The 10,350-nt window shown below is 55.0% G+C and overlaps 12 non-coding genes across 12 annotated transcripts; 8 read left to right on the top strand and 4 right to left on the bottom strand.

The window, feature by feature from the left end:
- Positions 1 to 107: 107 nt before the first annotated feature.
- TRNAS-GCU (transfer RNA serine (anticodon GCU)) lies at positions 108 to 189 on the bottom strand. Its single transcript has one exon. It is a non-coding gene; the product is annotated as a tRNA-Ser (tRNA).
- Positions 190 to 284: 95 nt separating this feature from the next.
- Positions 285 to 357, top strand: TRNAM-CAU (transfer RNA methionine (anticodon CAU)). The gene has a single exon. It is a non-coding gene; the product is annotated as a tRNA-Met (tRNA).
- Positions 358 to 588: 231 nt separating this feature from the next.
- TRNAM-CAU (transfer RNA methionine (anticodon CAU)) lies at positions 589 to 661 on the bottom strand. Its single transcript has one exon. It is a non-coding gene; the product is annotated as a tRNA-Met (tRNA).
- A 223-nt stretch (positions 662 to 884) lies between these two features.
- Positions 885 to 966, top strand: TRNAS-GCU (transfer RNA serine (anticodon GCU)). The gene has a single exon. It is a non-coding gene; the product is annotated as a tRNA-Ser (tRNA).
- Positions 967 to 2,503: 1,537 nt separating this feature from the next.
- TRNAA-UGC (transfer RNA alanine (anticodon UGC)) lies at positions 2,504 to 2,575 on the bottom strand. Its single transcript has one exon. It is a non-coding gene; the product is annotated as a tRNA-Ala (tRNA).
- Positions 2,576 to 3,014: 439 nt separating this feature from the next.
- Positions 3,015 to 3,096, top strand: TRNAS-UGA (transfer RNA serine (anticodon UGA)). The gene has a single exon. It is a non-coding gene; the product is annotated as a tRNA-Ser (tRNA).
- A 495-nt stretch (positions 3,097 to 3,591) lies between these two features.
- On the bottom strand, positions 3,592 to 3,663 carry TRNAA-CGC (transfer RNA alanine (anticodon CGC)). The gene has a single exon. It is a non-coding gene; the product is annotated as a tRNA-Ala (tRNA).
- A 259-nt stretch (positions 3,664 to 3,922) lies between these two features.
- Positions 3,923 to 3,994, top strand: TRNAP-AGG (transfer RNA proline (anticodon AGG)). Its single transcript has one exon. It is a non-coding gene; the product is annotated as a tRNA-Pro (tRNA).
- Positions 3,995 to 4,258: 264 nt separating this feature from the next.
- Positions 4,259 to 4,330, top strand: TRNAA-UGC (transfer RNA alanine (anticodon UGC)). The gene has a single exon. It is a non-coding gene; the product is annotated as a tRNA-Ala (tRNA).
- Positions 4,331 to 5,408: 1,078 nt separating this feature from the next.
- Positions 5,409 to 5,480, top strand: TRNAP-AGG (transfer RNA proline (anticodon AGG)). Its single transcript has one exon. It is a non-coding gene; the product is annotated as a tRNA-Pro (tRNA).
- A 2,796-nt stretch (positions 5,481 to 8,276) lies between these two features.
- Positions 8,277 to 8,350, top strand: TRNAT-AGU (transfer RNA threonine (anticodon AGU)). The gene has a single exon. It is a non-coding gene; the product is annotated as a tRNA-Thr (tRNA).
- A 629-nt stretch (positions 8,351 to 8,979) lies between these two features.
- TRNAS-GCU (transfer RNA serine (anticodon GCU)) lies at positions 8,980 to 9,061 on the top strand. The gene has a single exon. It is a non-coding gene; the product is annotated as a tRNA-Ser (tRNA).
- The last annotated feature ends 1,289 nt before the right edge of the window (positions 9,062 to 10,350 follow it).

Genomic DNA, 10,350 nt, shown 5'->3' with positions numbered 1-10,350 from the left:
TCCGGCCCAAGATCCCTGTGTGCCAGAGAGGCGTTTGAGCCAGCTCCGGCCGCAGGGCTACGCCAGCCCGTACTGTCCCCAGCCCCTCCGCGCTGCAGCAAAAGCGACGACGAAGGTGGGATTCGAACCCACGCGTGCAGAGCACAATGGATTAGCAGTCCATCGCCTTCACCACTCGGCCACCTCGTCCTGCTGCTATTGTTCTGCAGCCCCGCCCCTCGCAGCCCGGCTGGCCCCGCCTTCGCACGTCCGCCGTGGGCCCGCTGAGCGGCTGCCGCAGTGTTGCCCTCTTAGCGTAGCAGGCAGCGCGTCAGTCTCATAATCTGAAGGTCCTGAGTTCGAACCTCAGAGAGGGCAAAGTTTTGCTGCCCTGCCTGGCGTGGGGGGGTGCCTGGCCACCACCTGGCGGCGCCGCCGCACCAGTCTTTTTGCAGGGCCGTCGCAGGGAGCAGCGGCCCCCGGGGCATGGGGCTGCGCTCACCGCAGAGCCTTCTCACGCTGCCGTGGGGATTGTGCGGGGCAGTAAAATGATAAACCTGAGCCTCACTCACAGCCCAGTGGAGCGGAAAAAAAAACCCAAAAAACCCCTGCCCTCTCTGAGGCTCGAACTCAGGACCTTCAGATTATGAGACTGACGCGCTGCCTACTGCGCTAAGAGGGCTACGCTTGCAACGCCCTCTGTAGCGCCTTCAGCGAGTGCGCGGGCGAGCGGAGCGCCGGAGGATGGGCAGCTCCGCGGAGCGGCAGCGGCGGCACACCGACAGGCCAGCAGCATGCGTCAAGGTCGGCAGCAAGGGCAGCGGCAATCCGCATTTCACCGGCACTGGGAAGTTGGTCCCCACTGGGTGTCAGCGAAGGGCGGGGCCTCAGGCGGCGGAGAGCAGGACGAGGTGGCCGAGTGGTGAAGGCGATGGACTGCTAATCCATTGTGCTCTGCACGCGTGGGTTCGAATCCCACCTTCGTCGTCGCTTTTGCTGCAGAGCGGAGGGGCTGGGGACAGCACGGGCTGGCGTAACCCTGCGGCCGGGGCTGGCTCAAACGCCTCTCTGGCACACAGGGATCTTGGGCTGGCCTCCCAGCGGTGTCTGAGCCCCGAGGGGGATGGAGTAGCAACGATCCTCCATGGCAACTGCATCCTGCCAAGAGGAAGAAATCACTAGTGCCCCTGCCGTAGCGGGGAAGAGAAGATGGGGAAAAGAAACCTACAAGCCTGGGTAGGAGAAATTTCTGTCAGAGGTGTTGGTGACTATGCCTGTTCTTTTCATGTGCAGGAAAGAAAGAGCAAAAGGCAATGCAAATGCACATGGCGGGAGCCCAGAGAGGGAGAAGACAGTGGCCCAGCCCCACACTGCACTGGGCCCTGTTTGATATTGGGGTGCACAGCGCCTCCAAGAGAGTTGCCCAGATAGGGACCCAAACAAAGGACTGATGGGTCAATTCTCTGCACTCCTCCCGGCAGGGGAATTAGTCCTCATCTGCAGCTAATCACAGCCATCAAACAGGCCCAGGCAACCTGGGAAAGTCACTGAGATGCTGCAAGGTCTCTCCTGCCAGCCTTGCAAAGTATAAGAGCTCAGTGTGTCCAGGGTGCTCTCTTCCAGGACCCCATATTCACCAGAACATACCTTAGCCACATACCTTAGCCCTAGGTACCACATACCTTAGCCACATACCTTAGCCCTAGCCTTAGGGAACACCTTCCCCAGAGACTTCTCTGCTTCCAAGGACAACAGGGGGACCAGGGCATACCCAGGGAGGGGGGCAGGTGACATCCCTTGGTGATGACCAAGAGATGATGGTATTGCACTTGACTCTTAATAGATTTCCACTGTGCAGGTTTGAATCCTGCTCACAGTGAGAGATTTTACTCACCACTAAGGGAGCTGAGCTGGAACTAGGGACAGGACAGGCTGGGGTCTGCAGTACATCAAGCCTTGCACCTCACCTCCTCCACAGGAAGCATCCTGGCATCCCTGCAGAGCATGAGGCAAGGTAGGGAGCATGGGTCACTTTCCCTGGGGCCAGAGATTAAATTCCTCTCTCTGAGGCAGAGCCCCCCAGAAAAGGTTTGGGACACACAGACATGGGTTGTCAGTTGCTTATCTGCAGATACTTTTACCAGTGGGCTGTGGGCCAGCTGGGACCCACTTTGAATCCTAAGGGAAGCCCAACACTGGCTTGGGGAACACTTCTCCTTCAAGTGTGAGAGATGCTGAGTCCAACTGCTAGAGGGAGAAGCCTGCCCTTTTTGTGTGGAGAGTACAGATTTGTTGCCTTTTATTCCCTTGTTCCAAAAGTCCACAGCTTTGGGCTGCGCAGGACCCTGAGTAAGGTAGCTCCCTCTCAGAGGCCTTGGCATGGGGTGCAGGTACCCACTGTGCACCATTGCTATCTCTCCTAGTCCTGCACCAGCCAGGTCCACAGACAGCCCCAGGGCTTTTCAGGGGGACCTGGGGTGCTCTGCCAGCTCGTAGGGAGTGGGTCTGGAGAGGCAAAAGGGTGTGGAGATGCTGGGGATTGAACCCAGGGCCTCTTACATGCAAAGCAAGCGCTCTACCACTGAGCTACATCCCCCTTGCTGGGCCATGGAAGTCATTGCTAGCCCCTGTGGTTCAGCTGCTCTAATGACCACTGGGACCAGGGTGAGTATGTGCCACAGCCACCTCCAAATGCCAGTCCCACATCCTAGGCCCAGTGAGATGGACTTCCCTGCTCCAGGCTGTGCCAGGGCCAAAAGGCAGCATCAGCCATCCTCACCAACCTGCAAAACTGCCACACAGAGGTTGGGGTTGAAAGGGGTTGCAGCACCCTGGCTGATTGACCTAGGGGTATGACCAGGTGCACAACTATAAGCAGGACTTTTTCCCAACCCTTGGATGTGTTGGTGCTGGGGCTAGCAAGGGGTAGCAGGACTGAATGGATGGTCCCATGGTAGGCTGTAGGGAAATTTCTCCCCAGAGCCAGACCCCAGGGCAAAGCTACTGTGTAGCTGTCCTGAGAATGTGCACTAGGAGCTGTGATGGCCGAGGGGTGAAGGCGTTGGACTTGAAATCCAATAGGGTTTCCCTGCGCAGGTTCGAATCCTGCTCACAGCGTGAGGTGTTTTACTCCTGCAGCTGGGTGTGGCTTGTAGGCCAGGGCAGGTCAGGACTGCTGCAAATAATGGCTGGAGTCCAGCCTCAGCAGTGTTGTGGTCAGCTGTGCTTCTGCTGCTCTGGGCACAAGGGGGCCTATGGGACCTTCTGAATGAGAGCCAGCTTGTGGGCCCCTGCGATTTTTACTTCTGAATTAGAGCCCTCCATTTGGTCACCCACCACCAGGCACAGCCCCAGATTCCACACTGGCTTTGTGGATAAAGACATAGATCCACAGGTAGGGCCTATCCCCCGCTGGGTGGGGAAAGGGCTGTTGTGGCAGTGGAAGACAGCCGAGCAAAGTCCTGCTACCACAAAATCCCTACTGCGCAGCTTTATCTAGGACCCTGGTACAGGGTGAAGGCATGGAGATGTCCTTTGTGGATGCCTTCCAGATGCAGAAGTGGAGTTTATCACTACTGCTCTGTGGAGGAGATGGGTCTGGGAAGCAAAAACTGGAGATGCTGGGGATTGAACCCAGGACCTCTTACATGCGAAGCAAGCGCTCTCCCACTGAGCTACATCCCCCTCTGCACACACACCCTACCACCTGGGGTTCTGCTGCCTGCCCTTGGCCTCTTGGCCCCACTGCTTTTGGAGTGGGGCAGTTACAGCCTGTGGCCATGTCCGGGTACCAGCCCCACAGCCTGAGCAAAGGAAGGAGGTCCTCTCAGCTATGAATATCCATTGAAGCAAAAAATAGCTTCCTCAGGTCTTGTCCCACACCAGCCACTTTTTCTGAGTGCTGAAGAGCAAGGAAGAGGTCCCTGGGTCTTGGTAGCAGTCTGGCTCGTTGGTCTAGGGGTATGATTCTCGCTTAGGGTGCGAGAGGTCCCGGGTTCAACTCCCGGACGAGCCCTACTTTTGGGCACCTGCCTTCTTCATTTGACATCTGTGACCTCAGCCGTAGTGTGACCAGAGCCAGGATGGTGGGAAGGCATTGGTGTCTGGCTCATTGGGGATGAGTGGAGTGTTTGGGATGGAGATGTCCCCAGGGTGGGTGAGGATGGAGCCACTTAGAAGAAGCAATGTGGGATGCAGCCCCTTATGATCCTGTGTTGGGGCCCTTGGGGCACTGCAGGGTGAGGGAATTTGTACAGGCTCCCAGCTGTGCTCAATCAGAGGGGATGTAGCTCAGTGGTAGAGCGCTTGCTTTGCATGTAAGAGGCCCTGGGTTCAATCCCCAGCATCTCCATGTTGTTTTGCCTCTCTAGACCTGCCTCCCTGACATCTGTGTGACTGGCAGAGTCCTCCCACATTACCCCCAGAAAGCCCTGCAACTGTCTGTGGGCACAGCTCCCCTGAGGCTGCTCCCAGGCACCCACTTGTAAGAAAGCACACTCAGTCCTTTTCTTGCCTTGCCTGGGCACTATGGAATTGCTGGGAGTGAGAGGGGGAACTTTGTCTCCATTTCCTATGGCATTAATATTTCTGGGAGAGCTGGGGAGGCTGCCTGAGTCCCCTGTGGTGGACAGTGTCACCTTGTCCATACTTTGTGCATTGTAATGGGTTGGGGCAGACCCCCTCCCCACCACGTGCAGAAATGATGACTCAGACAAACGGATTGCAAAAGTGATGGAAAGTTTAAATAGAACAGTGAGTGCATGCAGAGAATTAGAAACACAGTGACAAGAAGAAACCCCAAAACAGACCCAGAGAGATCCCATCCCCACCTGAGGGTGCACCCAAAACCCCCAGGGCTCCTCCTTCCCCCCCCCGCCCCCACTAGGCTAGTCTCAGCTGGCCAGACCTGAGACTGCCCATCCCCCCGTGGCCTTGGGCCTAGCCAGGCCCATGGCTGGGAGATCTCTCCCCCAGTTACCAGGTGGCGAGGAGGAAGGAAAGAGCAAGTGCCAGACCCCGCCGTGAGACTTATAGTGGTGCAAGGGATCATGGTAGGAAATAACCTGACTTCCTGTGTCCACCCACTGGGCTGGACTTCTGGACACAGGAAACACCCCTGTAGCAGAGGGCACCCAGCCAAACTACGACATGCATGCAGGTCTAGGTCTGTCAGTGGGAGCACGAAAATGAAGGCTTGTCTGGCAGTTGAACCCATGACCCCTTGCACCATAAAGACCATACCCCTACATCAGCAAGCCAGCCTAGATCAGAGCACAGCTGGGGTGGATGATGCATCCCTGCCCACACCCTCAGCTCTGCTTTGCTCCCCATGAACTGGCAGCAGCACTTGTCAAAAACCAGCATCTGGTGCCCTCTCAGCAGTGCAATGCCTGGCACCAAGTGGGGGTTCCCACCCACCTGTGCACCATGGCTCGTTGGTCTAGGGGTATGATTCTCGCTTAGGGTGCGAGAGGTCCCGGGTTCAACTCCCGGACGAGCCCTACTTTTGGGCATGTAGGGCACCCACCATCAGGCACAGCACAGTGGACACAGTACCTTCAACATCTCAGCCATGTCCCTTCTCTGAGGACAGTTCCACCAGTGCTGGGAATGAAGTGCTGCCCCCTGCTCCCATGCTCAGACATGGCCAGGTGGGAAAGGGCTGTTGTGGTAGTGAGGGATGGGTCTTTCTGCCCCCATATCCTGGCTGGGCAGCTCTGCCTGGGGCTGCATCCACAAACACATATGTTTGCACCACAGCTGTTCCCCCTGTCCTGGCCCTTTTGACAGCCTGGGACACCCAGGAGACTCCCAGTGCCTCCAAATTACAAACTCTGTGGTCAGCGGCTCCAGGTGGCTGGGGAAGGAAGCTGTGGCAGGGAGCAACGAGAAAGCCAGGTTATAGGGGAGCATTGGCTTTGGAGGACTTCCTGTGGAGGAAGAAGGGCAAAGAGAGGGTGGTGCTGAAAAGAACCAGCCGTTTCAGCCTCTGCAAGGGCCAGAGATGGTTTTGAGGAGGAAGAGCTCCAGAGATGGTGAGGGTTGGAGATGATGGGCATTACACCCAGTGGACACCTCCAACTGCTGACTCCATGGACCCAAAGCAAAGGGGACCTCTGTACTCCCAGAATGTGCCAAAAGGATGCACACAACCTTAGATGTCCCCCTGAACCCCCCAAAGTGTGTGAGGTTCAAAGGCTGTGGGTACTCAAGGACTGATTATACTAGCTGGTTGGTCTTGGGGCATGACTTTTGCTTTGGGTGTGAACAGTCCCAGGATCAAATCCTGGATGAGCCCTGATTTTGGCCACTTTCCTCAGTGGTGCATAGGAGCATGGTGGCATAACCAGGGCACAGGGAGGACAGTGGTGCCTGGCACAGGGCACATCCCCATGGGCAGGATGAACTCCCAGTGAGGTGCTGGTGTGTGCCTGGGCAGGAAGATAGAAGGAGGAAGAGGTGGGAAAGGGCAGGTGGAAGCAGTGATGAGCACTGCAGAGCATAGTGGGTACTGTTGGCTGTGTGAGCCAGGAGGATCTGTTTTTGAGATCAGGGTCGTGAGAACAAGGTGAGCAGTATGCAGTGAGTTAGAGGTGGAGGGATTTGCCCCAGACCGCATCCCTGCCCATGCAGAAGTGATGTAGCTCAGCAGAACACTTGTTTTGCATGTAAGAGGCCCTGGGATGTGGTGGGTTGAAGTTTCCCCCCAGCATTAACTTTGCCAGACCAACTCAGTTAGAAGCAAATGAAAGCTGTATTTACAAGCAAAACTACACTCTACAATGGAATGCAATGAACGTGTACAAAACATACAGTATTTACAGTATCATACAGATATTTACAATTAGCAAACAACACCAAAATCCCCTGGTCAAAGAGACCAGGGAGGCTGTTCCACTGCCCCCCCACCCCCTGTCCCAAGAGAGAAAAGAGCAGAGATAAAGTAATGGGTTAGACTTAACTAAACAATGCAGCTAAGGCAAGGTCAGCTGAAAAGCAAGCAGAGAAGAGGAGAAAAAGAGAAAGAATTGTTTTGGTATAGGTGGTTTCATAGCAAATATCTCTCCAATTAATTTGTTTAGAGTAATCTTTTGTTTTTCTTTTTACACCCAATAGTGATTTATTTATATTTTTCTACTTTTCTGCTCAAAATCTGTAACTAATTTTAAAGGCATAGCCTAAAGCCACCACACGGGGTTACTCCCAGTGTCTCCCTGTCCCTTTGCCTCTTCAAACAAACAGAGCAGAGCACTGGATGTCAAAAAGGAGGAGTTGAATCCAGGGCCCCTAACTGAGAATCATACCCCTAGACCAATAAACCAGGGTTCACAGCTGGAACCCAGCACAGATCCTGTCCCCCACGGCCCTACATGGGCCCTGTCCCAGGCCTGACTATGCTGCCAGCACAAGTGTGAGGGAGAGTACAGAGTTCCCTTCACCCAGGAGCTTCTGGTGCTGAGGGTCAGGGATATCCCCAGTGTAGGGATTCCCTTTGGCTGCTGGCATGGCTGGAGGGTGACACAGGGCTGTGTTTCCTCCTTGACATTTCATCCTTCTTAACAGGTGGCAATGGCTGAGCAGGACTTGGTCCCTTTCCCAGGTCCCTTTCCCAGTGGTGGTGCTGGGCCATGCCAAAAATACATGAATGGATCTGGGTGAGCACAGGTGTCACCAGCTCCCATTACACAGGGTAGCTGCAGCACAGGTGTCACCAGCCACCACTAGGTGGTGCAGCTCCAGCACAGGTGTCACCAGCCGTCACTGCAGAGGGCAATTGCAGCACAGGTGTTGCCAGTCCCTGCTACACAGGGGAGTTGTTCTCAGCCATTCTTCCTCTCACTGTGTCTCATGCACTTAAAAAGGATGGAGAGTTTAGTGGTGTCTGCACTGGCATTGTGTGGGTTGGTCTCACATGCTGACACGTGAGCTGGACAGGTGGCTGAAACCCTGAGAACCCCCAAGATGATGGGTAAGAAGCCAGAGAGAGCTGAGGCTGAGACAGTCGCCTTGGGGCAGTGCAGGGGCTGGGGGCAGTTGGCAGGTTTCTGCCAGGTGAAGGGGGTTGGGGCAGCAAACCCTGTATAGGGTCCAGGACCTCAAAACCCAGCTGGTACTGATAGGAGATGTGTTGAGCTTTTTGTAGTGAGGGACTGAGTCAGTACTAGGAGCACTCCCAGCAGCAGATAAAGAAGAGTTTGGGTGTTGAGGTACCCCAAACCTGGCACACAGGAGTGGAGGAAGGGGGCAGACAGAGGGTCAGCTGTGCTGGGGGGCATGGCATGACTGTGGGGCAGGTGGGCACCATGGCTCAGCTGGTTAAAGCACCTGTCTAGTAAACAGGAGATCCTGGGTTCGACTCCCAGTGGTGCCTGGGCCTGGGGGCTATTTTATCTCCCTGCCCCAAGCCAGGGGCACTGCTAGGGGTCTCTGCCCTGCCCTGAGCAGTGGAGCCCCTCCCCCCCACCTCTGTCCCAGGTGACCTCACTCTGTGGGGAGGGGTTTCCTTCTCCTCTGGGAGCTCACAGTGGGTAGATGACCCAAACTGACTCCAGACCCCAGAAAAACAAAGAGGTGCATCCAATGGTGGCTAGAGCCCCTACTATCTTCCTCATCTTCCTGGTTATTTTATTGCATGACTGATGCTGAATCATGCAGGAAAGCCTTCTGGACACAAGTTAAGTGGCAGTGTGGGCATGATGGAGACTTGCAACAAGTACCAAAGCCTGAGGCACACATTTTTATGGCAAAAATAAATGCCACCTTGCCCTTTGCCATCCTTTGGTCACAGAGACAGAGAGGAATGTGGATTGCAGCGCATCAGTTGCAAATGCTTGCTGCCCTGCCACAGGCAGGTGGGTAACTGGATGCCACAGCCAGGCAGCCAGGAGTCTGCCTGCCTGGTTTGGCTCTCCAGAAGGCATCCTGAAGAACCAAATGCAGTCTTGTAGCCTTTGGTGAAAAAATGAGAAAAAAATTCCCCCAAAACAAAGTGAAGCAAGGGACGAGGTGGCCGAGTGGTGAAGGCGATGGACTGCTAATCCATTGTGCTCTGCACGCGTGGGTTCGAATCCCACCCTCGTCGAGTCTCCAGGGACTCCTATCCCACAAGATGCTTTTGATGCAGTTTGTGACATGGTCTCCTGTCTCCCTATTTTGCTCTGCCGTACTAAATACAAGTCTGCCTCTGGATTTCTGCTCCTGCTTCCTGAACCTGCTGCTGCTTGCTTAGGAATCAGCATTGCCCATTGGTGCTTAATGTCATGCTTACAGGCAGGAGCAGGGTATTGTTTTCTTCCATTCCCCAAGATCACCTGCCTGCTACTCTCCTGCCAGCCAGCTATGTCTTCTCCAGAAGGCAAAGCACCAAAGCCTGGACAGGGAATGTCAGGCAGGAGTGTGGGCACACTCTGATTTTTCTGTTCTTTATCAGCTAAATTATTCCTTTCTGCACCTCACACACAAGTCCTGGGCATCCCCCTTGTGCCCATGGGAGCCAAAAGCCATTGCTGGATAAAGCTGTGGCTCACTGAGCCATCACCATGATCCAGATGTCACAGCTACTGCATACTGGCAGCTTCTGCCTGCAGCAGTGCTCACAGTGGAGGTTCCTGGCAGGGAAGAGGGTGATCTGCAAGATGAAAAGGAAAGAGTTAGAACCCCCTGCCTGCTGGGAGGCTTTTAACTGCTGAAATTCTGGTAGTCTTGCAGGGAGGGAAGCCTTGCATTTCTTAGAGCATGTCTGTGCTTTGACACAGCTGGGGAAACATGTTGTGCCAGCCTTGCAGGTGCCTCCTCCACAGATGAGAATGTGGTCAAGCATTGCTGTGGCTTGGAGGCTGGCTTAGCTGCCCACACTGCAAGACTGCACTGGCTTTTTTGACTTTCCCTGAGGCCATGGAAGGAATGGAACCATGCTTTGGGGAAGCACCCTTGGGGACAGGTTGGGAGCTGCCTCCTTCTGCCAGCCTTTCCTGAGCCAGAAACAGTGATCAAGCTGCAGGAAAGCACCAGCCTTGTCCCATCCTGCTGCCATAGGATGCCATGGTGCTTGGCCAGCTCTGCCACCCTGGAAAGGGAGGATGTCTGTGCCTGGTCAGCCTGGTGCCCTGCAGGAGGGATGCAGGAGATTTCCTTTAGAAAAGGCAAGGGATTCAACACACAGGCATTACAGTCCCAGAGAAACACCCACCTGTAGCTACAGATGGTGAAATGGAAAGGGGTGGTAGGTTCAAGCTCCGCATTGGACAGTGCTGTGTGGTCTGGGGGCCATCCAGCAGGATGTGACTTGGGAACCTGCTGAGATGGGGACTTGAGACAAATGCAAAGGGGTATTTAGAGAAGGCAAGTTGCTGAATGTGAATGGATCTGTGT

This window comes from Melanerpes formicivorus, unplaced genomic scaffold, assembly GCF_026170545.1.
Source record: "Melanerpes formicivorus ecotype bairdi unplaced genomic scaffold, bMelFor1.0.p_v2 SCAF_5, whole genome shotgun sequence".
Taxonomy (NCBI): domain Eukaryota; kingdom Metazoa; phylum Chordata; class Aves; order Piciformes; family Picidae; genus Melanerpes; species Melanerpes formicivorus.
The sequence above is the reverse complement of the archived record's forward strand: the minus strand, read 5'-3'. Positions and strand labels throughout refer to the sequence as shown.